Source organism: Lathyrus oleraceus, chromosome 6 (assembly GCF_024323335.1).
Source record: "Lathyrus oleraceus cultivar Zhongwan6 chromosome 6, CAAS_Psat_ZW6_1.0, whole genome shotgun sequence".
NCBI lineage: Eukaryota > Viridiplantae > Streptophyta > Magnoliopsida > Fabales > Fabaceae > Lathyrus > Lathyrus oleraceus.
Genome location: NC_066584.1, coordinates 477,931,231 through 477,959,157, shown reverse-complemented (window position 1 = coordinate 477,959,157; position 27,927 = coordinate 477,931,231). Strand labels below are relative to the sequence as shown.

At 37.4% G+C, this 27,927-nt stretch overlaps 1 non-coding gene across 1 annotated transcript; it reads left to right on the top strand.

Moving 5' to 3' along the window:
- Positions 1-26,725: 26,725 nt before the first annotated feature.
- LOC127099245 (small nucleolar RNA R71) lies at positions 26,726-26,832 on the top strand. Its single transcript, XR_007793772.1, has one exon. It is a non-coding gene; the product is annotated as a small nucleolar RNA R71 (small nucleolar RNA).
- Positions 26,833-27,927: the final 1,095 nt, after the last annotated feature.

Here is a 27,927-nt window from a genome sequence, read left to right as displayed (position 1 = left end):
TTTTTCACCTTCTCATTGACACGTATCATCCCCAAACTCCATCTTGAGATTCCAATGAATAATGGGGTTAAAGGCGACATTAAGAGCAAGAAAATGATAGATAAAGTCGGTGTATGTACTTAGAATGTCTACGGGGATCTAGGCGAACATGTTCACATTCTCCTAGAGTAATTGTACAATCTCATTATCTTCATCTTCTGACAAAGAAGGTCCTAACTTTGTGGTTTGGAAAACTCTAGAGACCGATTTGTATGTCTTTCTAATCCTCTGGTGATACCAGTCAATCTTATACATATTTTCCCTTGGATTTGGGTCCACAAAGTTGACACAGTGAGCATTAGATTTTAATTTGGGGTGCGTCACCTTTTCCACTCTCTTTATTCTCAGGTTGCCTTTATAGCATTTTATGGCTACTTTTTAGTCTCCTTTTACAAAAACTTATCTATCCATTATCAATGGGATAATAGTATAAGTGAATGGTGATTAAACTAAATTCATATGTAAATTTGAAATAAAAACAACTTAGTTCCAATATAAACTTCAATAAATTCTCAAGAAAATATCAAACAACTAAAAACCCGCCCCGATGTTACACTATCAGAGCAAAATGCGAAAATACTAAGTAAACTCAAAAATTAAAAATAAAACGAAGTAGGCATCTATGTAAACATTTCCACAAATAAGAAACTTATACTCCTCTACCTGGGTTTATATCCCATCGACACAACAATCCACACAAGCAAATAAAAAGGGGTGAGAAACACGTTCGTAATGTTAATAGTGTATATAAACAATTAGGATAGTTCAAAAACAATATTCTACAATCACATAAAATAGTTCACAGACAGAGAACAATCACAGATGCAACTTCATGTAATGTAATGTGACTCATATCTACTACTTCAACATGCATGTGGTACCAAGTTATTGCGACTTAGTAAGTCTATCGAAATATCTAACTGCAAGTGCACAGTTGTATCCCATAGTTTTAAAAGATATTGAATCCATAGGGACCAATAATCAAATTTATCGCTATCTATTGGTGCTATGTAAATCTAAGGCTTATGAAAATTTGATGTAGGGGAAATTAAAACTAAAATTAGAATAAAGTTTAGAAAATATATAAGAAAGGAGAGACCGGAATGTGGATCCCGGTGTACCTCGGGGACTCAATAATTTATTGGCGTGTGTTAATGTATTAAATCACTTTTCATTAGAAAAATATTAATTTAAAATATTTATCTCACACTCTCGTGTTGTTGACTCTAGCTATACTTCTAGATCATATGTTTGCTCTCGCTAACCCATCTGAATCAGGAAATACTTTTTGAAAACCAATAAGTTCTAATTAATCCTAAATCACTCTTGTTGTATTTATGATTAATGTCTAATTTTTACTATCCAGTTCAAGCCTCACACTCCCGTGGTATTGACTCGAAAAATTAAGGCTTTCACTCTCGTGCAAAACTTTTCAGACTTAAAATTAAAAGTCAAAACCAGAAAAATAATTTATACAAAATTTTACGCTTACTCATTACCGAGTCCTGTCGGAATGACGATCCTCACATACCGGACTCAAAGCAATTTAGCCAGACATGATATTAAACATAAACATGCAACTCATGGTAATGGAAACTAATAGAAACATTACAAGTAAATAAATTTCAAACAAATAGAATTAAATTAAAGCAATTATATAAAGAACCTGAAGAACTGGAATTAATGCGGAAATAACTTCGAGTACATATAACGGAACGGATAATAACTTCTAATGTCGCTACGATTACTTTGATCCAAGCTTACAATAAAAATCTTAAAATCTATGGTGTGATAGTCCCCCAATGTAAGAGCTCTATCACTTTCGAATGTATATTTTGCTTAAAACTAAGAAATAAAACTTATGCTTACAAACTTGGATATCAAAACTTCCAAAAACTAACAATTTATAGTGTAATAGGTGTTGAACTGAGTCCTGGTCGTGTAAACTTCGTGGGCGAAAAATATGGGGAAATAAGGAAAGACTGATTCTTTCTGTTGCAGTTTTTTTAGGGGCCGAACTGCATGGTGGTCGCCATGAAGCTTGTGGCGGTCGCCACAAGTGCAAAGTTGTGATTTTAGCCGTTTTGATGTGTATGGCGAACGACGTGAGGCTTGTGGAGGTCGCCACGATCCTTTGATTGTGTTTTCTGCATCCCTCTTTCCTCTTTGGTGGGCTCCTCGTCTGCCTAGTCATGGCGGGCTCCATGTAGGTGGCCATTAGTGTATTTTTCCCATTTTTCTCCATTTTTCGTCATTTTCATCTGGCTTCTTCATAAATCGACTCTTACTCGTAAGGCACCTGAAACATGCATAAACTACCAGCATATACTGCAAAATGCAACAAAATATTACTAAAACATGTGCATATCGAGTCAAAATAAATTATGTGTTTCGGTGTTATCAAACTCTCTCACCCTTAAACCTTTGTTTGTCCTCAAGCAAATGCTACACATATGAAAAAGAATTTTGAAAATTATGCAACATGTAGAAATCAAGACTCATGAAAACAGTTGCAATTGGATACTCGTTCTAGGCTATAAACTCAATTTTGGTTAGAATTGCATCAATAGGTACTAACTTATTCACTAAGGATATCGTGGGAACACAAACATGCATGGTGTGGACATAAGTCTCCCCCCTATACAAACCAATCTGAATCATGTCTAAGCCTAATTTACTCATCCTTCTCTCTATCCTTTTTCATTCTAGTGCAATCACATTAAACATGTTATCCTTCCACGCTCATAGCAAGATAATCTGTTAGTGACTATGATCCATATATATATATATATATATATATATATATATATATATATATATATATATATATATATATATATATATATATATATATATATATATATATATATATATATATATATATATATATATATATATATATATATTATTTTCTTCGCACATTGGGGCGCATCATTTTGTCATACAAAAACCTAATATAAAAACATCATTAACACCTCTTTTGAAACATAAAGTAAACCGGATTAACATAAAGTAAACATCATTAATATAAGTTGTTTAATTAATAAAACAAAGTAGACCGGATTTACCTAATATATGTATTGACAACGTTGACGCCGATTTCTTCATGACCAAAAACTTGCATGAAGTCTTCATTACCAATCATTTGGTCGTGAGCAAAGCCGAAAATCCCTTCCTCCATATGTATAGTCCGAACACCTCCGGTCGGTATATCGGTCATCTCTATAAATGTCCTGAGGCACGACCTATACTTGGTGGTAGGTTTTTTCCTAGCTACGGTCTTCTTAGCACCAGAACTTTTTACCCGTGCGGAGGCGTTCCTAACCTCCTTTATTTGTTGTGCGGAGGCATTGCTAACCTCATTTTCTTGAACCTACATGTCATATAAATAGTTAGATCAAATTAAGAATGTAACAACTTCCATGAATATATGTCATATAATTGTATATTACCTCTTTTCTTGATTTGGATTTTGTGGGAGTCTATTTAACATAATCAAGGAAAATATGTAAGTAAAATTTTAAGCATAAATTTTAAACTTTGAATATACACATTAAAGTTAACATAAGTTTTAAGCATACCTCATATCCTACGCATATGAGGTTTGTCGGCCATGCAACAAACGAACCTACTGCTTCGTGCACCGTTGTTGCATCCGATTCATCGCTAGGATATGGTAATAATGCATTCGGGTCAACTGCAATATCAACTGATACCTTCAAACATCCAGCAGGGAGCTCTCTAGTGTGGAGTAATACTCCGCTAACGTTATGCACTTTTCCCTTGCCAACCATCCGATAGTGTGGTGACGACAAATACAGCTGACAATGGGAAATGCCCTAAAACCAATAATAACAAGAAATCGTTAATATGTATATATGTCAAATACATAATTTAAGCAAATAGTTCAATTTAAGACAATTATATGTAATTACCTCTGGAATGTTCGGTTGAAAGGTACAGTTGATACTGTTTTTGTCCGAAGCATCTCTGTATACCGTTGAGGCGCTAGCCTCTCTTTCTCTCCTCAATGCATCAAGCTCAGCTTGCATGGCTTCCAATCTTGCATGAAGCTCCCGATTACTAGGAGCCTTTCCTTTTTTAACACTGAGGGAGGTCGGAGTGACTCCAAATCCCTTACCCCTCACCCGACCAGAATACTCAGGGACATCTAATGCCCGACTAAGTATGTTCTTAGTATCATCGGGAGATAGAGTCTGAGATAGCTCCTCCTGAAAAATCAGATGAATACCGTATACTTGTCAAATATTTGTGTATAAAAATGTTATTCAATTAATGAAAAAATGTTATACTTACACATTTCTGGTATACGTTTAAAACGTCTTCTTGAGGAACTCCAGATTTGCCCACACGGGCTTCCTTCCACAAAACATGTGCAGGAAGAGATGTTTCTGAACTTTCCTCCTTCTGCAGCTACACATTAAGTCATACAATTTGATCAGATAAAACTAATATATGATGAACAAATTTGTTTTCGCAATTTATAAATACTTACCATGGATTGTTCTAAGCGTCCATATCCGACACGTCCTTTTCGGTACGGATATGCGGGACTTGATGCTCTTTCCCGATTTGTAGCACTTATTCTTTGAAAAGTCGGGTCTTGTCTTTTGGATTTGAAAGCTTCCCATTCTTCAGCCGATATCAAACTTTCATATTTTCTAGGAAGCTCCGCATCCACAAAATTACCATCCGCATCCTTAAGGAACTTGGATGATAAAAATGTCTGAAACCCTCTAAGAAGCTTTCCGGCCAATTTCATACAAAACCCTCTTCTTTCTTCTTCGATGTTAAAACATCGCTAAGAAAAACATACAGATTGATAGTTAGTATCGGTAATTGAAAAAACATAATTGATACCGTATAATTAAGGGCCAAATGATTGTACCTTTATCTCACTCCAAATTTTTTCTTTGGACTCTTTCAACTCTTTATTTCTCCAATCATCACATGTAATGGGAATTTCATTCCTTACTAGTGCACCGATGAAACTAGTTAAGGTATGCCCATTAGGTTCTATAAGTTGTCCCTGGTTGTTCCAAGAGACATCTAGTATGATGCCTCGAGATCTTCCTTGGACCACCCTTCGCATTACTGTGATGCCTCTTCGAATTTCTTCTTCCGCGGATACTTTACTAACTTCCTCATGTTGGTCATCAGCCATGTCTAACCTGTAATAAACCAAGGAAACCATCAAATATCAAATATAACTTATAATCAAAACAATTGAAAACAAAAAAATAAAGAAATCATGCATTATCAGATATAACTTATAATCAAAGCAATTGAATACAAAAATATAATGAAATCATGCATTACCACATATAACTTATAATCAAAACAAATGAAAACAAAAAATAAAGAAACCATGGATAATTTACCTAAGTCACTAACATCTCTTTCTTTTCTTTGTTGGAATATTAATCACTTGTTTCTTAGCAATGCGTACGGATGAATTGATCCAAATTCCCTCATTATGATCGTTTCTTATATATGACTCATCCGGTATAAGATCCTCAACTTCATCATTTCTATTCAACTCATTCCGTCTAATGCGTGACTCATTCTCAACATCAATATCACATTGATCGACACCGCTATCATCAGTCACTTTGTTAGAGAAAAGCACTATAGACCATTTTGTACTCTTCGGGTCATTCACATAGAACACTTGTTTAGCTTGAGATGCTAGAATAAAAGGTTCATCTTTGTACCCCACCCTAGTAAGATCAACTTGCAAAAATCCAGACTTATCCATTCGTATGCCACTACTATTCACCCACTTGCAACCAAAGATGGGAATCTGAAACTTCTCGTAATCAAACACCCAAATGTGCTTAATAACTCCAAAATAGGACAAATTTGCATATTTGGGGTTTAAGTCCTTCATACTTGATATATGCATTGCTTCAGCTAGCACGGTGACACCACTATTTTGCATAGTACTCTTATCATCTTGTTCTTTGGTATAAAATGTGTATCCATTAATTGAATATGCGCTATGAGAAAACACATGCAAACTTGGACCATATGCCAAACATCTCAACCTTTCTGTTACCGAAGAAGGATCTAAAGAGCGCTTCAAATAAATATGATCCTTCAACCATTGTATGAAACTTTGATTGTGCTCTATAACTATCCAATTTTCATTTCTGTTCGGATTTAACCTTCGGAGTACATCCTTGTGCATTTCAACATATGGCTCAACCTCATTATTATTGTGCAGAACATACAAATGAACTTGATCCCGTTCATCCCTTGATATTGTCACAATTTTATTCCCAATTAATTTTTTACCTTCCATTTTGTCGAAAATCTGAGCTCTGGGGAGTCCAATCGATTGAACGTTAGACAAATATTCAGTACAAAACTCAACAGCTTCTTCAACAATGTATCGTTCAACAATACAACCCTCTGGTCGACTTCGGGATTTCACGTACCCTTTTAATATTTTCATATACCGTTCAGCAGGGTACATCCATCTCATATAAGCTGGTCCACACAACTGTGTCTCTTTCACAAGATGAACAACTAAATGAACCATTATGTCAAAAAAAGACGGAGGAAAATACATTTCAAGCTCACACAAGGTAATTACAATCTCTTTTTGTAGTGTTGGTAAGATCTCGGGATCGATCACCTTACTACAAATTGACCTAAAGAAAAAACACAATTTAGTTATGGCACTTCTTACTTTTTCTGGCAAAATAGAACGTATACCTATCGGTAGAAAATGTTCCATTATAACATGGCAATCATGTGTCTTCAAATTCTTCAACTTGAGGTCTTTCATAGAAACAAGTCTTCTGATATCAGATGAGTATCCTTCTGGAACCTTAACTTCACTCAGAGACTTACACAAATTTTTTTTCTCCTTTCTAGATAAAGTAAAAGCAGCAGGTGGTAGATATGTTCGTGTTCCTTTCTTCACGGGTGCTAATTCAGTTCTCATTCCCATTTTTAACATGTCCTCCCTTGCTTTAAGGCCATCCTTAGACTTGCCTTTTATATTGAGTAATGTACCGATAACACTTTCAAATACGTTTTTTTCAATATGCATAACATCGAGAAAATGTCTCACGTACAAAGACTTCCAATATGGCAATTCAAAAAATATCGACCTTTTCTTCCACCCACCTTTCACAATCTTATGTGCAAAAGGCTTGCCAAACTCAGTACGCACATCTTTCACCTTTTCAAAAACTTGTTCACCTGACAATGCGGGTGGAGCTCTACGATGTTCGGTGTCTCCATTGAATGCTTTTCTCCACCCACGGTAGTGATGTTTAGAATGTAAGAATCTACGATGACCGAGAAACACATTCTTCTGGCAAAGTTCCAATCGAATCGTATCGGTTCCGTCTTCACAAACAGGACACGCACGTTGACCTTTAATGCTATACCCAGATAGATTCCCGTATGCTGGAAAATCATTAATTGTGCCAAACAACATCGCCCTCAAATTGAAACTTTCTTTCCTATATCCATCATAAACCTCCACACCGTTCTCCCACAAAATCTTTAAATCTTCGATCAGAGGTGTCAAGTATACGTCTATGTCATTCCCTGGTTGTTTAGGCCCAGAGATTAACATAGATAACATCATGTACTTACGCTTCATACATAGCCACGGAGGTAGGTTATAAATCATAAGAATCACAGGCCATGTGGTATGTGAGATACTTTGAAGACCATGTGGGTTCATTCCATCAGTAGATAATGCCAATCGAAGGTTTCTTGCTTCTGATCCAAACTCAGGATAATCATTATCAATCTTCGACCACTGTGGTGAATCAGCCGGATGCCGATACATTCCATCAATAATTCTTTCATCTGCATGCCAAGTAAGATGTCTTGCATCGGTTTCACTACGAAACATGCGCCTAAATCTCGGAATTATCGGAAAATACCATAAGACTTTTGCGGGAGATAATCTTTTCTTATATCGAGACAAACCGCATTTAGGGCACTCAGTTAACATTGCATATTCGTTACGAAACAAAATGCAATCGTTAGGACAAGCATGTATCTTATCATAGCTCATGCCAATAGAGCACAACATTTTTTTTGCCTCATAGGTTCGATTAGGAAGAACATTATCATCCGGTAGCATTTCTCTCATAAGGGCCAACAACTCTGTGAAACTTTTATCCGACCATCCATTGCCCGCCTTTAAGTTGTACAACTTTAATACCGCAGAAAGTCTTGAGAATTTAGTGCAACCGTTGTACAACGGTTTCTCTGCATCGCTTACCATCCTCTCAAACATTTCAGGACAATCATGAAGATCTTCTTCCAGTGCTTCTACAATCTCTTCAACTCGATCACAATCGTATGTTTCCGTGTCTTTGTCGTATGAAGCATAGGTCGTACTACTTTTTCCACTCGATTCAACATTCTCGTTAATTTTCTCACCATGAAATATCCAGCACTGATAACTTTGATCAATTCCATGCCTCAGCAAATGCGATTTCAATCCATGTGCGTCAACCTTACCAATATAACAACAACGCAAGCAAGGACAATGCATTCGTCTGGGGTTTTCAGCGTGTTGAACAGCATACTTAACGAATTCCAAAACCCCACTCTCGTACTCTTTGGTCATTCGATCGGCACAGATCCATGTTTTATCCATGGTTTTCCTACTTATTAAAGTAAACAATTAATCCATACAATTATAAGCTAAGGTAGTATCTTTGAATATCCTAACAATTATAAGCTTTAATTCATTTTAAACTTCAAAAACCTATACATAACCAATGTTAATATAAACTTCAATAACGTATCCGATACGCCAATATACCAACTTTAATTACCTCATCACTTTCATTTTTTATATTACAAGAATCAAACTTTTTCTATTACAATATACCTATAACTATACCTATAACTATATTAGAGTTCGTTCAATCATTTTATGGGAGAAATCTTGTTCCTTTAGAATGAAAGTGAGATGAATAACACTTTCACAGTTAAAAAGAAAAAAAACTACCTATTCAATCTTCAAGTATAATCACTAAGGAAACATGAAGTTTGAACAATATTGAACATCTAAATCCAAGCCTAGTCATGACAGCCCCAACATGCAATGCATTTCAAAATTCATCATGCATACCAAGCAAGTATAAAGAAAATCAAATTGCATACACATATACATACACAACTCAATATACATACATACACAAATTCCCTCATTCCCAAATCACCAACTATCATTAACATTGCATTTTATATGTTCAATATACATACATACACAAATTCCCTCATTCCGAAATTCCACTCTTAACCTTATGTATTTGTAATCCACATCATCACTGCTGTGAAAAAAAGAAAAAGAAGTATCTTGAAACATACTTATATATATGCTCAGAAAAATTCCCTCATTCCCATCATCACTCTTAACCTTATACACAAATTCCCTCATTCCCAAAATCCACTCTTAACTTTATATATATGCTCAGAAAAAACACACAAACACAGGAAAAACAATAAAAAAGAAAAAGAAGTATGTTGAAACATACCAGTTCGAACGTTGAAATAGGGTTGAGATTGTTGAGATTGTTGAGATTGTTGAGATGAGGAGTGCGTGCGGTGGCGGAAACGGTGGCGGAAACGGCGGCGGTCGCTTGTTTGGGTGACGGCGGAGGAAAAAATAGGGTTTTCGAACGTTGAAGGAAAAAACGTGTTTTGGGTGTCTGAGAGGTGAGTGAAGAAGAGGGAAAACAAAAATACGTACTGAGAACGAAAATGCAAAAAATTTTATTTTAATTAGACCTTAGACAGCGCTTTTGTGGAAAGCGCTTTCTAAGGGGGGCCTTAGACAGCGCTTTCCAAAAGCGCTTTCTAAACCCCCCCTTAGACAGCGCTTTTGGTTTTAATTTTTTTTTAAAATTTAAAGACTTTAGACAGCGCTTTATCAAAAGCGCTGTCTAAGGTCTATATTTAAAAGCGCTTTCTAAAAGCGATGTCTAAGGGGGGGTCTTAGACAGCGCTTTTTAAAAGCGCTGTCTAAGACCCCCCCTTAGACAGCGCTTTTAGTATTTTCTTGGAACATTTTCAGCGCTTTATTTTAATTTTAACCTTAGACAGCGCTTTCTTTTAAAAGCGCTGTCTAAGATGCGCTGTTAAAAGTCATTTTTGCCATAGTGCTTGTATCGTTGGGTTAAATGACCGGGTGAGAGTCACCTAACTTAGAAGGAACGTCCTTATTAATTTGGTCTTTCTTTTTCTCTTTTAAGCCTAAGATCATACACTTATTTGCATCGACTTCTTACGTAGTGTGTGTTTGGGATGGTGCTGACTACTGAATATACTACTTAAGGAAAATTAAAGGATGAGAGTTTAAGGCTACAACATGACAAGTACTCAAATTGATATCCATATTCGGGAGGTTCAAGGTGTTAAAACAATACTAATCTTGTAAAGTTTTCCCAAGTTTCTACAATATATCCTAAGTATTGTATATAGCCTAAAAATTTCAAAATATGCATTGTTATTCTATGTCAAAAAAAATTGTATGGCTCAAGAAAGTGGGGGAATCAGTAAGCAACAGGAAACCACGGATAAAGACTCGACAACACGTGCAATGACTCTACTAATAGTACTAAAAAGTAAAAATAGATAAAATCCTAAAATAATAAAATAGACTAAAAAATAATAAAAATAACTAGAAATTAGTAAAAATAAAAGCGATAAAGTTCATCTCTCACACTTAAACCAAATATCGTGCTTGATTTTTTGATTAAAGTGAGAAAAAGGAATGAAAAACTTGGATGATAGAATCAATATCTGCCTTGGCCTTGCCACCAGCCACCTTGTCCATCTCGACCGTATCCACCTCGTCTATATCCACCTCGATCATGCTCTCTCTGCATATGGACCTCCATGTTGGCCAACCGCTCAGATAAAGAATCCAATTGGTTGTTACGGTGATCCTCAACTGCTTGTGAAAAGTGGAGATGCTATAGCATCTCTTGGTGGCGGTGCTTCATGGAAGCCTGAAAGGTATGCCACTGTTTTGCTTTCTCTACCATGGCAGCTTTTGAAGTCTGAAACTGCTGAATGTTACCGGCCATGGTGTCATATGTTGCCCTTATGTGTCGCGGGCGCCCTAGAAGTGAAGCTCGGGTGGCTTTGATCAGTTGCACATCATTTGTCATATTTGTCTTAAAGGCTTGCGTCTGACCCATAAGCTTCATCATTGTTGCTTGTTGTGTTTGAATTTGATTTATATGATGCATCATACTTGTTTGTTATTGATGCATAACATATATCAGGTTCTCCCTCTCAACATCAATGGAGTTTCGGGAACACATCTCATTGAGTATATCATCAAGTGTGGCATGCGTAGCTCCAGAGGAAGTACCTGCGAAATGGTTAAAAAAATGTGTGGTGTGTGTATGTGAAGTAGGAATATGTGGTGAGTAGTGTGGTGGAGACTGGTGTACAGGAGAGACTCACTCTCTCTGATCATACTCACCATCGATAGTGCCATCAGTAATGACATTCTCATGATTGTCCATGGGCTCTGGTCCGGCTTTAGCACCAAAATTCAGGTTATAGATCTAGTTTTCCCTCACTCGCACATTGATGCAGTTTGAGCAAGGTAAGATAATACTAGGAACCTCCATGTTGGCTATCATCCGTGAATACATATCATCCCTCATGTTCTTAATTAACCGTATATGGAAATATACATCAATATCTAGGGAGAGCATGGGTAGAGGGTCAAGCGTAGTAAGATCCTTGTGCAGGTCTAGAGCGCGAGCTATGGAGGTAGTATGTCCTCCAAAGGAAATAGGTCCCTTCTAAGGAGTGCAAACTACTTGCATATGGGCCAACAAAAACGAGGCTGAATTAACCCGTGTATGCTCAAAAATATAGTGTATGTAAAATAACTCCTTAGCATTAATTCTACTTTTATTTTCCCGGACAAAAATGGTGTGCGCCAACATTTGGCGAAAATAGCGTATGATCGGGTTATGGATTTGTGTCGCGTTGATTCCCTTAAAACTATAAGTCTGGTTTCTAGTTAGTTGTTTCCAGAATGGACCAACTTCATGTGGACAATCAGTATCTAGGGGTGTTTCACAAATAACCCCCTCTCCGTGAGGAAAATGTAGCAAGTTAGCCATTTGGTTAAGATTAAACTCATATTCTTTTTTGAGCATGCACAATTTAACAGTGCCTATTGTGTTGGCAGTCCAACTTTTTGTAGTGTATGCTAATGAGATAAGAAACTTTAAGGTTAAACTAACATAAGTGGGATCTCTATGTGCATAAAAATGTGTCAAACTTAATCTATCTAGCATCCAGTATACATTGTCATACAATCCTAGACTATGCAGGCAAGTTTCATCTGCATACCTTGCCGGAATAATATCTCAGTTCCGCAAAGCTTCGTAGTGCTTTTGTTGCTTCCAACCGTCTATGCCTTCGCGAAAGATTACTCCATTGAAATCAGTATTTCCTCCTTGAGCCATTATTAGAGTTTGTAGATAAGGTACGGTGAAGAGAGAAATATGTAAGAGTGGGAATGGTGAAAATGGTGATGGTAGGTGTTGGTTTAAATAGTAATGAGAGTGGAAGGTGAAAGAGTGATGAAATACTGAGGGATTTTGGGGAATATGGAGGAATTTAATTTTCTAGATGAAATGGTTTAGTGAATGGAGTGAATGGGGTAGTTTGAAAATTGAGAGGATGAAGTGGAAAAGGGAACAATTGAGTTTAAAATTAGTTTTCTCGTTTCTGGAGTTTGTGGCGACCGGTATATGGTGCGTGGCAAATGCCACGCTTTATAAATTTAGGTTATTTGGCTTTAGAGTATGTGGCGAACACCATAATGAGTGTGGCGATCGCCATTCCCTCTAGTGCACTTGGGCTTGCTCTTTTGGGCTTCTAGACTATTTTTGGCCCGCGTCATTGTTAGTGGTGCAGAATTTTCTTTTTGAAAAGTAATGGATTAACAACAATTGAAATGCATAAAAACATAATGGAAAAATATCATAACATAACATGAAAGAAAAATTGGAAATTGTGGGTTACCTCCCACACAACGTTATGTTTTACGTCGATAGCTCGACAAATTTTTTAAAAAACAACTCCTAAATTAAAAAGCATAACAATCCTAGACTAGAAAAAACAGGAATAATATCCTGAAATAATACCATCCCCTACACTTAAATGGAGCAGTGTTCTCACTATTCAAATGGAAGGTAGGAATGTTATTATACTGAAACAAAGAATCAGCCACTTTGTCCGACAGTGGAATGTAAGAATTTGCAGATAGAGTAAATCTCCTTATAAATATGATCGAATTGCTCATGTATCACATCCATAAAACTGTGGAAATCTCGGAGAATGGTAGTGACATCATCTGGAAGAGTAGAAACGTCAGTCCTAAGGGCGTCGACTACACTAGCATGATTAAGAGGAGAAATGGCATGAGAAGCAGAGGCATACGAAGGAGCGTCAGAGAGGGGGGTTGGATGGTATTCATAGGTGGGAGGGGTCTCAGGTGGAGTGGGTGATTCACTTTGATCCTCTAAGTCATATAGTCAGTTACCTCGGTTGTGCACACTGGTCCTCTCATGGTTAGGCAAAGTAAAATGGTGTACCACCTCATTTCTAATCAGTAATTCATACACATTGGGTCCTATGTTTCTTATAAGCCTATGGTTGAAGCAGAATACTATGTTCATTGGTCTGATACCTCCTAGAGGGGTAAAATGGGAAAGTGGTGTTCTAAGACCGATATCCGCAATAATCATGGTAATAAGGCCCCCTATCAGGATGGGCCCATGGGTAGCATGTGCAATTCTATCTATGTTAGCTAGCATAAAAGTGGCGGCATTAACTAGCCTGGATTGAAAAACACAAAATATGATAAATAGTTCGTCTCTGGACACATAGGTGTTGTTCGCCTCTTTCTCAAAAAGGGTATAGGCTAGGATAGTGTGAAAATATCTGATAGTTGGGTTGTGGATACTGTTGCAGTCCATGGAATGGGTCTCAGGGTGTGAGTTCCTAGAAATTCTTCCCCAAAAGTAATCAAGTTCACTATTCATAAGCATATCTTCTTGTGCTTCAGTAAAAACGTCAAGGCCACTAGGGAATCATAAAAGGCCAACCATCTTACGGTGGTTAAAGCGGTAGGTATACCCCAACAATCTAAAGGTGGTTAAGCCTCTATTAAACCCTATCCCACGGTTTGGATCATAGAAGAAGGAACTCAAAAACTCTAGGGTTAGTTTGTGGTAGGTACAAAATCTCCTCGTTATAGCAAAATTGTCCCAACCAATTTAGTTAAACCTAAAACGGACACTCTATCTAATATTTAGGGTTGACATAGTCAGGCCATCGGGGTACTTAGTTAGTTCCATTTCTCTTTGAAATAGAACCTCGTAACGCTGCCTCTGGGCCTCGTTTCTGAAAGTTATCTCCATATTATCGATGTTTTGCATCTCTAAAGTTAGTAGAAAAATTAGCTTGGCAAGAATGTAGCCTGAAAAGAGACATGATTCAAGTTAGTACTGATAAATAAAAATATACCGCTTATTATATCGGGGAAAAATAAGATTCAAAAATCATGGGTTACCTCCCATGCAGCGCTTCATTTAATATCAGTAGCTCGACATAATTATGAAATGACTAATTTTGTGAAAGAATGGCAGCTCTTTTAGCTGTAAACAAGTATAATAATCTCTGTTTTCGACACAATGATAATGTTTAAGTCTATGCGCAGTCACAATGAATGCCTCATTAGATTTACCAATTTTCTCAACGACTCCATTTTGGAAAACTTTGATAACCTCAAAAGGTCCAGACCACCTAGAACAAAGTTTTCTTGGAAAAAGTTTTAATCGAGAGTTGAAAAGAAGAATTTATTTTCCCTCTTTGAACTCTCTCCTTGTTATACGCTTGTCATGCCACCTTTTAGTTTGGTCCTTGTAGAATTGGGCATTCTCATAGGCGTCTAATCTTAATTCTTCTAATTCCTAGATGTCTAATATTTGCTTTTCACCTACTACAACATAGTCTATGTTTAGGGTGTTAATAGCCCAATAAGCTTTATGTTCTAGCTCAACCAGCAGATGACAGGATTTACCATATACTAATTAATGGGTATGGTTCCTATGTGAGTTTTATAAGTTGTTCTATAGGCCCATGGAGCCTCGTGAAGTTTAGAAGATCAATCTTTCCTAGATGTTGCAACAGTCTTCTCTAATAATTTCTAGATTTCCCTATTGGAAATTTCAACTTGACCACTTGTTTGTGGGTGGTAAGGCGTTTCTATTCGATATCAGACTCTTTATTTAAGCAACCATATTTCAAAGACTTTTGAAATGAAATGAGATCCATCGTCACTGATGACGAGTCTAGGCATACCGAATCTAGGGAAGATAATGTTCTTGAAAAGGTTAATCATGACTCAGGCATCATTTGTAGGAGAAGCTACAACCTTGATCCATTTTGACACATAGGCAGCCTCAACGAGTATAAATTTGTTTCCAAATAAGGATGGAAAAGGGCCCATAAAATCAATACCCCATATGTTGAAGATTTCCACTTCTAAGATGTTTTTCAATGGCAACTCGTCGCGCCTAGAAATATTTTCAGTGCGTTGGCACCGATCACATTTGATAACTGTGGTACGGACATCCTTCCATAGGCTAGGCTAATAGAGTCAAGATTGTAGGATCTTTGCACAGGTCTTGGACATGCTTGCATGCCCTCCATATGGTGCAGTGTGGCAATGGGTTATAATATTATCTATCTCTTCTTTAGGGACACATCGAAGGAAAATGCCATCGGTGCCTCTCTTGAATAGGAGGCGGTCATCCCAATAATTTTGTTTTAGGTCATGGAAAAACTTTTTATTTTGTTGGTAATTTAATTCAGGTGGAAATACTATGGCCGCTAGGTAGTTGACAAAGTCAGCATACCAAGGGATTTTGGATTAAGCATATGCGGCTTCCATGATTTCTTCGTTTTCAATTCCAAAATTTCCTTTTTCGCAAAGATCATATTTTTGAGAGCATTAAAATGTGTTATTCTCTAACTGGGCGATAAGTCGGTCATATGGGAAGTCATCGTTGATGGGCACTTGGTCAGCTTTTACATTTTCGAGTCTAGAGAGGTGATCTGCTACCACGTTCTCAGTTCTTTTCTTATCTTTGATTTCTAAATCAAACTCTTGTAGTATCAGAATCCATTTTAACAGCATTGGCTTAGCATCCTTTTTACTTAATAAGTACCTAATAGTTGTATGGTCAGTATAGATAATTATTTTAGCTCCCACTAGGTAAGAGCGAAATTTATCTAATGCAAACACTATAGCTAAAAGTTCGTTTTCTATGGTGTCATTATTCATTTGCGCCTCATCCAAGGTTCTACTCGCATAATAAATTATGTGAAGCTTCTTATCTTTTTGTTGTCCCAAGACAGCACCGATGGCGAAATCATTTACGTCACACATTATTTCAAAGGGTTCATTCCAATCTAGAGGTTGTATAACAGGTGTAGAGATCAAAGCTCGTTTGAGTATTCAGAATGCTTTTAAGCATTTGCCATCGAAGATGAATTCAGCGTATTTCATCAACAGACCAGTTAAGGGTTTAGTTATTTTAGAGAAATCCTTGATGAAACATCAATAAAAACCGGAGTGACCCAAGAAACTTTGTATTTCTCTAAAGGTTTGGCAGATTGAAGGTTTTCTATTACTTCTATCTTTGCCTTATCAACTTCAATCCCCTTGTCTAACACTATGCGGCCAAGCACGATTCCCTCTTGAACCATGAAGTGACATTTTTCTAGTTGAGTACAAGGTTGACCTTTACACACCTTTCTTGTACCATTTCCAAGTTCGCAAGACATCCTTCAAAACTATGTCCGTAAATCGAGAAGTCATCCATAAACACTTCCATGATGTTATCCATAAAATATGCAAAGATCACCATCATGTATCGTTGAAACGTTGTAAGGGCGTTACATAATTCGAATGTCATTCGTTGATAGGTGAATGTGCTATAGGGACATGTGAAAGTGTTTTTCTCTTGGTCATCAGGGTGAATTGGGATTTGGAAAAATCCTGAGTAGCCATCCAAATAACAAAAGTGAGAATACCTAGTCAGTCGTTCAAGCATCTGGTCAATGAAGGGTAAAGGGAAATGATCTTTTTGGGTGGATTTGTTTAATTTTCTATAGTCTATGCACATTCTCCACTATGTCTCAACATGTTTTGCTACAAATTCACCTTTGTCATTCTTGAATACTGTAACACCTTCCTTTTTAGGTACGACATGTACAGGGCTGACCCATTTACTGTTGGATATCTAGTATATAATCCATGCCTCTAGTAGCTTTAGAACCTCCCTCTTAACTACATCACTCATAATAGGGTTTATTCTTTTATGGTGTTCTCTTGAAGTTTTTTAGTCTTCCTCTAGCATAATTTGATGCATGTACACGGAGGGATTCATCCCTTTGAGATCAGAGAGTTGTATCCTAGGGTTGTAGGGTGCTTCCTTAAAACATCCAATAACTACTCAGTTTCTTTCTGACTTAAGTTTGTGTTGACTATTATTGGGCGTTCAAGCTTGTTAGTTCTAAGTGTTGGCAGCAATTTTGGTAAAACAAAGAGTGTTCACAAGATGTTGTTTGTGATGTCCTAACATAAGATATTTGTGTACCTGCTGGAGTTTAAATGGAAAACATAATTATGCACGATTGTTTCAGGATGTCATACACAATGTCATGGCAACTGATATTATGTACCTGTTGGAAATTATAAGAGGAACTATGCAATTATGTAGGATTGTTCCAGGATGTCAGACCCGATGTCATGACATCCTGTACACAGAACATTCAGGGTGAATGTTATGTATTTTGTGATTGCGCATTCAATGGCAATCTATGTATGATTGAAGATCTGATTTGCAGGCGCATTCAATCATTGATTACAACCTGATTTACTTATTTTCCAAGGAGATATAACCAGTTGTCATGAGAAGATTTAATTGGAAAATAGTTTTTGGGTTTTCAAGATGTCCAAGCCCAGCTGAATGCTTCTATAAATAGGACATGGAAAACCTGATTTGATACACAACCAATACTGAGCGAAATATTAAGAGAATATAAGGGTTTGTGTCTTGTTTAGTCGTGAGACTTGTAAGCCATTCAATTTATCCATAGATGATTGAATTGGTCTGATTTGTGAGTTGTAATTTGTCACTCTAAAGCTTTTAAGCAAGAGTGTGTGTCTACTTGATCAAAGATGTTAAGAAAGATCAAGTGTGTGTCTACTCGATCAAAGTTATTAAGAAAGATCAAGTGTGTGTCTACTTGATTAAAGCTGCTAAGCAAAATCAAGTGTGTGTTATTGAAAAGTGTCTTCTTTTCACAAGGAATTGTTGTTTAAAATCACAGGTGTGATTGAAGGGAAGTGAGTGGGTTCTCATATCTAAGAGTGCTTAGGTAGAAATTGCACGGGTAGAGATTAGGTGAGAAAGACTGTAACCTGTTGAAGTGTACGGAGAGTCTTTGAACTGATTCTATTTATTGGATTTCTTTCCTGGTTTGGTAGCCCCCAGATGTAGGTGAGTTGGACCGAACTGGGTTAACAATCGCTTGTGTCTATTGCATTACTATTCTGTATCTTTATCCTATTTGCATTACTCGGATATTAGTGTCGCGACATTACCTTCGACATCTCATATCTGATACCAGAATTTCAATTGGTATCAGAGCAGGAATCCTGCTCTAGTTCTGGGTGAGATCTAGGGACAATACTTTCTGGTACTATGGAGAGAGATGGAGGATTTGTTCACAGGCCACCAATTTTGGATGGATCTAACTATGACTATTGGAAACCTCGAATGGTAGCTTTCCTAAAATCTCTTGATAATAAGGCTTGGAAGGCTGTGTTAACAGGCTGGGAACATCCAGTAGTTACTAAGGAAGGAGAAGCCACTACTGATAAGAAGCCTGAAGAACAATGGTCCAAGGAGGAGGATGACCTAGCCCTTGGAAATTCTAAAGCATTGAATGCCATCTTCAATGGAGTAGACAAGAACATCTTCAGATTGGTAAACAACTGTGAAGTGGCTAAAGATGCTTGGGACATTCTCAAAACCACTCATGAAGGCACCTCTAGAGTGAAGATGTCTAGACTACAGCTGCTCACCACCAAGTTTGAAAACTTAAGGATGAAAGAAGATGAAAATATTCATGAATTTCATATGAGTATCCTTGAAATTGCCAATTCCTCTGGAGCTCTGGGAGAGAAGATGTCAGATGCAAAGTTAGTAAAAAAAATACTCAGGTCACTCCCTAACAGATTTGCTATGAAGGTGACAGCCATAGAAGAATCTCAAGACATCTCAAATATGAGAGTTGATGAGCTAATTGGATCCCTCCAAACATTTGAGATGGGAATATGTGATGGATCTGAAAGGAAAGCCAAGAGTATAGCCTTCATGTCAAACACTGAAGGGGAAGATGAGGAAAGTGGTCAAGATATTGATGAAGATCTGGAAAATGAGGTAGCAATGCTGGGAAGACAGTTCAACAGACTTATGAAAAAGATAGATGTAAGATCTAAGGCCAATGTCAAGAACATCGCATCTGACATCCGTAAATCCAACAACTTTGGAAGAAGAACAAGGTCTGAAGAAAATCCCAAAGAAGGAAAAGAAGTTCAGTGCTATGAATGTGATGGGTATGGTCACATTAAAACTGAATGTGGGACCTACCTCAAGAAACAAAAGAGGAGTCTTGCTGCCTCTTGGTCTGATGTAAGTGAAACAGAAGAGGCTGCAAATCGTGTGACTGCATTGACAGGAAGATGGGGTTCTGATGAAGAGTCAAGTGATGATGAAGTAACCTTTGAAGAGCTGGCCACTACCTACAGAGAGTTATGTCACAGAAGTGCAGAAGTGTGTAAACAGGTTGAAAGCCAGAAGAAGGAGATAACTCAACTTGAGAATGAGAAGATAGAACACTTGGAAATCATCTCCAAATTAAAAACAGAAGCAGTGGTTCTGAATGCCAAGCTAGATGAAAGTCAACAAGTTGAAAGCCAGAAGGAAATGATAGTACAGCTGGAGAATGAGAAGGCAGAACATGTGGAAACCATCTCCAAGTTAAAAACTGAAGTTATGTTCTTGAATTCTAAACTGGAAGAGATGACCAAGTATGTAAGAATGTTAAACAATGGATCTGATTCCTTAGACAAGATTCTCCAAACTGGACAAATAACAGGAGATAAATCTGGCATTGGGTATAATGAATCTAAGTCTGAGTGCAGTTACACTGGTGGCAAACCTGAATCCAAACCCAAGTGCAGCCATATTAAAAGCAAACCTGAGATGTCACATCATATGTCACAACATCAGAAGGGAAGACAGCAGAAAAGGAAACACCAAAGATGGAGATGCCATTACTGTGGAAAATTGGCCACCTGAAGCCCTTCTGCTATAAGCCGTATGGTTATCCTAGCCCTGTTCATCATCAGACTCACTATCAACCCAGACCTAAACATCACAGGCTTGTCAACAAGAAGCAATGGGCTCCTAAGACTAATGTTACAAGTCTAATAGCTCACACTTCCTTCAGAGTTTCAGCCAAAGAAGATTGGTATTTTGACAGTGGGTGCTCCAGACACATGACTGGAAATAAAGACCTGCTAACTGGCCTTCATCCTCATGCCATGAGTTATGTAACCTTTGGTGATGGAGCAAAGGGTGAAATCAAGGGAATTGGTAAGCTTGATTGCCCTAGAGTTCCTGACCTTGACAATATCCTACTTATTAAAGGCTTGACTGCAAATCTTATAAGCATCAGTCAACTATGTGATCAAGGTCTAAATGTTAACTTCACTAAAACTGAATGTCTGATTACTAACAAAGAAAGTGAAGTGATCATGAAAGGAATCAGGACCAAAGACAATTGTTACTTATGGAGCTCTCAAATTGGTTATTCCTCAAAGTGTATCTTAGTCAAAGAAGAAAGAGTGAAGACATGGCATCAATATTTGAGCCATCTGCATCTTAAAGGGATGAAGATGATTATATCTACTAGAGGAACTCCCAAATTGAAGATTGATGAAAGAAAAGTATGTGGGAAATGTCAGACAAGGATGTCACACCAGAAACTCAGACATAACATCACTTCCAATGGTTTGAAACTCCTCCATATGGATTTGATGGGACCCATGCAGGTGGAAAGCCTTGGTGGAAAGAAGCATGCAGTGGTGGATGACTTCTCCAGATACACCTGGACCAAAAATAAATCTGATGTGGTTGAAATCTTCAAAGATTTTTTTCTGAAACCTCCAGGAGAAAAGCTCATGATGGCTCAAATAGATATGGATAATATTGGGTTTGATCATATGGTAGAACATGTTGCTAGTCAAATGCAGTTTGAAGTTGGAAAGAGTTGTGTTGGACTTGGACTGCAAGTCAAGCAGATAGAAGGGTTTATGTTTCTATCTCAAAGCAAATATGCCAAGTACAATGTTAAGAAGATTGGCATGGAGAGTGCAAGGACTCATGCTCCTACACATTTGAAAGGATTCAAAGATGAAAATGATGTTTGTGCTATATATCAAGCTGAATACATAGCAGCTGAAAGTAGTTGTTCTCAACTGGTTTTGATGAAACAAATGTTGACAGAATACAATGTCACACAAGATGTCATGACAGTGTACTATGACAACCTGAGTGCTATAAATATTTCTAAAAATCCTATCAGCATAGTAGGACAAAGCACATTGATATTCGTCATCACTTCATTAGAGAACTTGTGGAAGAGAAAATCATAGCACTGGAGCATGTTACAACTGAAATGCAATTAGCAGACATATTTACAAAGGCTTTGGATGCTAATCAATTTGAATGTTTAAGAGGGAAATTGGGGACTGGTATCCATGAGAATTTATAGCAATTAATGTGGAGTGGAAAAAGATCAGATAAGAAAGATGACACTGCTGAGAAGGCAATTGATTTGGAAGAAGAAAGCTCAAATGAGGAAGATGACACCTTGGTTCATCATTTGAAACCAAGTGTTGCAAAGAAAATGAAGACCGGGAAAGGCAAGTTTGTGGTTTATTTGATGACAGCCAGAACAGGTAAGAAGGTTGTTGTTGTAGGTCCTTCTAAATCATGGAGTAAAGTGGAAGTCAAGAAAAGAAAGGTCAGAGAAAGTTCTATCTCCAAAGATGATGTCGAAGACGATGTCCTAGACATCTCTACTGCTAAAAGGCAATTTGTTAGAAAATCTCCTGTTAAGGTTGCAGCTGTGCATTTGGACAACATTTCCTTTCATCTGGAAGATGGTGCAGCCAAGTGGAAATTTGTTATACAGAAGAGAGTTGCTGTGGAGAAGGAACCAGGGAAAGATGCTATGGAAGTGAAGGAGGTTATGGAATTGATCAAGTCTGCAGGTTTATTGAAAACTGTTAGTGCATTACCCCAGTGTTTTGAAAGGAGTTTGTGGTAAATATCCCTGAGGATATTTCTGACAAGAACAACAAAGAATTTTGCAAGGTGTTTGTGAGAGGAAGGTGTGTTTGGTTCTCCCCAACTGTAATCAATAAGTTCCTAGGAAGAGGAACAGAAGGAGCTGTTGAATTGGAAGCCAAGGAGACAGATGCCCATACCTCAAGTGAGAGGTCTGATTCTCAAGACAATTCTAGTGGCAGTTCTGACTCTGATGTAAAGAAGATGTTACCTCCTCAGACTAAGTTGTGGTGTTGATGCTCCCCCTGTTACGATGACATGTGTGTTATTCTGGATGTTGTTATGACTGTTTTGGAAGCTTGGATGTTTTGTTTCTGTTGAAATGTTTGTATTTTGTGGCAGTCCTTACTGATGCATTGATGTAATATTTGGGCTCTTAATGAGTTCCATGGATTTCTAATTATCTCAGCTATTACAGCTGTGTATAATTATGGTTTGTATCTCCTAGCATTTAGGTTTTAACATTTTATATGTTATAACATCTGTTGTGACTTTCCCTGCTAGGCTAATTGATATTTATTTTGTCTAATTGGTCACCTTTGGTCAATTTTGACTAAAAAGGGGGAGAAGTGTTGATGTGGAAGCAGTTAAATATGTGGAGCTAATATGGAGAAGTATGTGTTGATGTAGCTGAACAGATGAACAACTATTATTGAAGAAGATGTGTTTGATGTAAGACAGAATGTTGTTCTGTTTACAGATGTCAAAGGGGGTGTCTGATATGGTGCACAGGTGATGTTGAAGCAGATGTCATAATGATATTCTGACTGTTACAGGTGTTGTGGTTATAGGTGTTGTTATTATTAAAGGAGATGTTTGTGTTGCATAGATTTAGGGGGAGAAGAAGTACCCTTATGCATTTGTGTGTTTTACTAGTTGCCTCTATAACTAGTAATTTTGTTTGTGTTGCACAGATTTAGGGGGAGAAGAAGTACCCTTGTGCATGTGTGTATTACTAGTAGCTATAGCTAGTAATTGTGTTTGCTTCTGCTGCTGCTTAAACTGCTGTTATGTTGTTTAACTGCTAATGTGTTTTTTCTTGTGAACAAAATGCACAGATATATGTTTTAGCCAAAATTTGCCAAAGGGGGAGTCTGTTGGTTCTAAGTGTTGGCAGCAATTTTGGTAAAACAAAGAGTGTTCACAAGATGTTGTTTGTGATGTCTTAACATAAGATATATGTGTACCTGCTGGAGTTTAAATGGAAAACATAATTATGCAGGATTGTTTCAAGATGTCATACACAATGTCATGGCATCTGATATTATGTACCTGCTGGAAATTATAAGAGGAATTATGCAATAATGCAGGATTGTTCCACGATGTCAGACCCGATGTCATGACATCCTGTACACAGAACATTCAGGGTGAATGTTATGTGTTTTGTGATTGCGCATTCAATGGCAATCTATGTATGATTGAAGATCTGATTTGCAGGCGCATTCAATCATTGATTACAACCTGATTTACTTATTTTTCAAGGAGATCTAACCAGCTGTCATGAGAAGATTTAATTGGAAAATAGTTTTAGGGTTTTCAAGATGTCCAAGCCCAGCTGAATGCTTCTATAAATAGGACATGGAAAACCTGATTTGATACACAACCAATACTGATCAAAATATTGAGAGAATATAAGGGTTTGTGTCTTATTTAGTCGTGAGACTTGTAAGCCATTCAATTCATCCATAGATGATTGAATTGGTCTGATTTGTGAGTTGTAATTTGTCACTCTAAAGCTTTTAAGCAAGAGTGTGTGTCTACTTGATCAAATATGTTAAGCAAGATCAAGTGTGTGTGTAATTGATCAAAGTTATTAAGCAAGATCAAGTGTGTGTCTACTTGATTAAAGCTGCTAAGCAAAATCAAGTGTGTGTTATTGAAAAGTGTCTTCTTTTCACAAGGAATTGTTGTTTAAAATCACAGGTGTGATTGAAGGGAAGTGAGTGGGTTCTCATATCTAAGAGTGCTTAGGTAGAAATTGCACGGGTAGAGATTAGGTGAGAAAGACTGTAACTTGTTGAAGTGTACGGAGATTCTTTGAACTGATTCTATTTAGTGGATTTCCTTCCTGGCTTAGTAGCCCCCAGATGTAGGTGAGTTGGACCGAACTGGGTTAACAATCGCTTGTGTCTATTGCATTACTATTCTGTATCTTTATCCTGTTTGCATTACTCAAATATTAGTGTTGCGACATTACCTTTGACATCTCATATCTGATACCAGAATTTCAAAGCTATTTATCTAGGAATTCATACCTTAAGTTTTTGGGAAGCGTCTTAAGTTCTACATAAGCTTTCTTTGGGAAAGGCATGGGATTGGGAGTCAGTGTGAGGCATTCTCTCAAGTTGTCATCCATATATAGCCTACGCCATTCATCGTCTTCTAATATAGGAGGTGTTGGAATTTTTAGGACTTAAAGTATCCTTAGGCGGTTCTATCTCCATTTCCTTTATGCATTCTTCGATGATGTCTATGAAACAACAAGTATCATCTATAGCAGGTGCCTTTAGAAATTGTGAAAGAATGAATTCGATTTTCTCTTCACCGACCTCGAAGGTTAGTTTTCCTCGTTTCACATCAATAATGGCACCAGCAGTGGCCAAAAAGGGTCTTCCTAATATGATTGGAATATTGGAATATTCCTTTATGTCTATTATTATAAAGTCTGTGGGAATGTAAAATTGACCAATTCGTATAGGAATGTTTTCTATCATACCCACGGCAAATTTAGCAGAGCAGCTAGCTAGGTGGACAAACATTCTCATGGGTCTTAGTTCGCCTAATTTGAGTTTTTCACAAATCGAAATGGGCATTAATTTGACACTAGCTCCTAAGTCACAAAGAGCTTTGTCTATGACAAATTTTCCGATTACACAAGGTATAGAAAAACTACCTGGGTATTTTAACTTGGGGGCATCTTGCTTTGAATGAGGGCACTGCACTCTGCAGTAAACGTCATTGTCTTATTATCCTCAAGTTTCTTCTTGTTCGATAAGATCTCTTTAATAAATTTGGCATAGGAAGGCATTTGTGTAATAACTTCTATAAATGGTATCGAAATATTAAGTTGTTTCAGAAGCTCTAGAAATTTTGTAAACTGACCTTCGGTTTTGGATTTAGCCAGTCTTTAAGGATAAGGAATGAGTGGATTATATTATGGTGGAGGCACGTACGGTTTCTCTTTCACGGCTGCCTATTTGGTTTTATTATCCTGCCCATGGTCATTTGGTTCATTGTTTGTTACCTTTTCGGTTTCTTTTTCATTTTGTTGAGACATGGGCAAATTTTGAATTTTTGGATCCACTAGCCCATCTAATTTTGTCCCACTTCATAGTGTGATGGCATTAGCATGGCCTTTCGGGTTATGTTGTGGATGGCTAGGAAATATTCTAGTTGGGACTGCTGTTGCTGCTTGTTGTTGGGCTACTTGAGAGTTTTGGGTTTCTAGCATATTATTATGAGTAGCCATAGAGTCAACCTTACTTGCCAATTACTTAATCATCTCATTCGTATGAACGTTCTAGTTTATAAACTCTTTGTTCTGTTGGCTTTGGGTTGCAATAAAGTTCTCCATCATTAGTTCGAGGTTTGGCTTTTTAGGTGCTTGAGGAGCAGCGAGGGCTCCTTTTTGATAACCGGAAGGAATAACAGGTGTTGGGTTTGGAGAAAACAATGCGTTGTTGTTCTTATAGGAGAAATTTGGATGGTTTCTCCATCCAGGGTTATAAGTATTGGAGTATGGGTTCCCTTAGACATTATTTACTTGGTCTGGTGGAATTCCAACCAATAGGTGGAATTCGGGAGTGTTGTGTCCAGGGGTTTCACATAACTCACAATTAGATGTTGCAACATCTACGGTAGTTGCTATAGTTACGTTCAAACTCTCGATCTTCTTAGTAAGGGCGTCCACTTTAGCATTGATAGGGTCTATGCCATTTACCTTGTATATTCCGCACTTTATCAGTGGTTTCTCTGCAGAAATCCACTCACTTCCCCATTGATAGTGGTTTTGTGCCATATTTTCTATGAGCTGATAGGCGTCTTCGTATGGTTTATCCATTAGAGCGCCATCAGCTGCAACGTCTAAGGTTAGTTTGGTGTTGTACAAGAGACCATTGTAGAAAGTATTGATAATCAACCATGGCTCAAGTCTATGATGTGCGCAGAGCCTTAACATATCCTTATATCTCTTCCATCATTCAAAAAGAGATTCATTGTCTTTTTGCCTAAATCTGTTGATCTGGCTTCTTAGCATAATCGTTTTGCTAGGTGGGAAGTATCGTTCTAAGAAAAATTTCTTCAATTCGTTCCATGTAGTTATGGAATTAGATGGTAGAGATTGAAGCCAAGTTCTGGCTCTATCTCTCAAAGAAAAGGCAAAGAGATGTAATCTTATGGCTTCGGGATCGACACCATTAGCTTTCAACGTGTTTGCATACTGTACAAACATTGACAAATGAAGGTTCGAGTCTTCTGTAGGGTTACTAGAGAACTGGTTTTGTTGCACAGCTTGCAACAATGAAGGTTTTAACTCGAAATTATTTGCCTCGATGGCAGAAGGTGCAATGTTCGAGTGTGGCTCTTCTTCAAATGGAGCAGCATAGTCCTTGAGAGGACGGTTATGATTTGCGGCCATATCAGGAGTTAGGATATTGTATTCTAAACGAACTTGTCTAACTCGGTGTCTTAGAATAAAACGCTCAATTTCGCTTATGGGTTGTATTAGCTCATCCCCCGAGGAACGAGTGTTTAACATACAACCGACAAATAAAAGGGAAAAATAGGTGCCTTAGTCTATACTGCGCAAAAACAAAGTTACGATATTGACTAAATTGGTCCCCGACAACGGCGCCAAAAAACTTGATCGCGACTTAGTGAGTCTATCGAAATATCTAACTGCAAGTGTGTAGTTGTATCGTGTAGTTTTAAAAGATATCGAATCCACAAAGACCAATAATCAAAAATATCGTTATCTATTGGTGCTATGCAAATCTAAGGCTTATGAAAATTTGATTTAGGGGAAATTAAAACTAAAATTAGAATAAAGTTTAGAAAATATATCAGAAAGGAGAGACCGGAATATGGATCCCGGTGTACCTCGGGGACTCTAATTTATTGGCGTGTGTTAATGTATTAATTCACTTTTCAGTAGAAAAATATTAATTTAAGAACCTTTATCTCACACTCTCGTGTTGTTGAATCTAGCTATACTTCTAAACCATATGTTTGCTCTCGCTAACCCATTTGAATTAGGAAATACTTTTTGAAAACCAATAAATTCTAATTAATCCTAAAGCGCTCTCGTTGTATTTAGGATTAATATCCAATTTTTACTATTGGATTCAAGCCT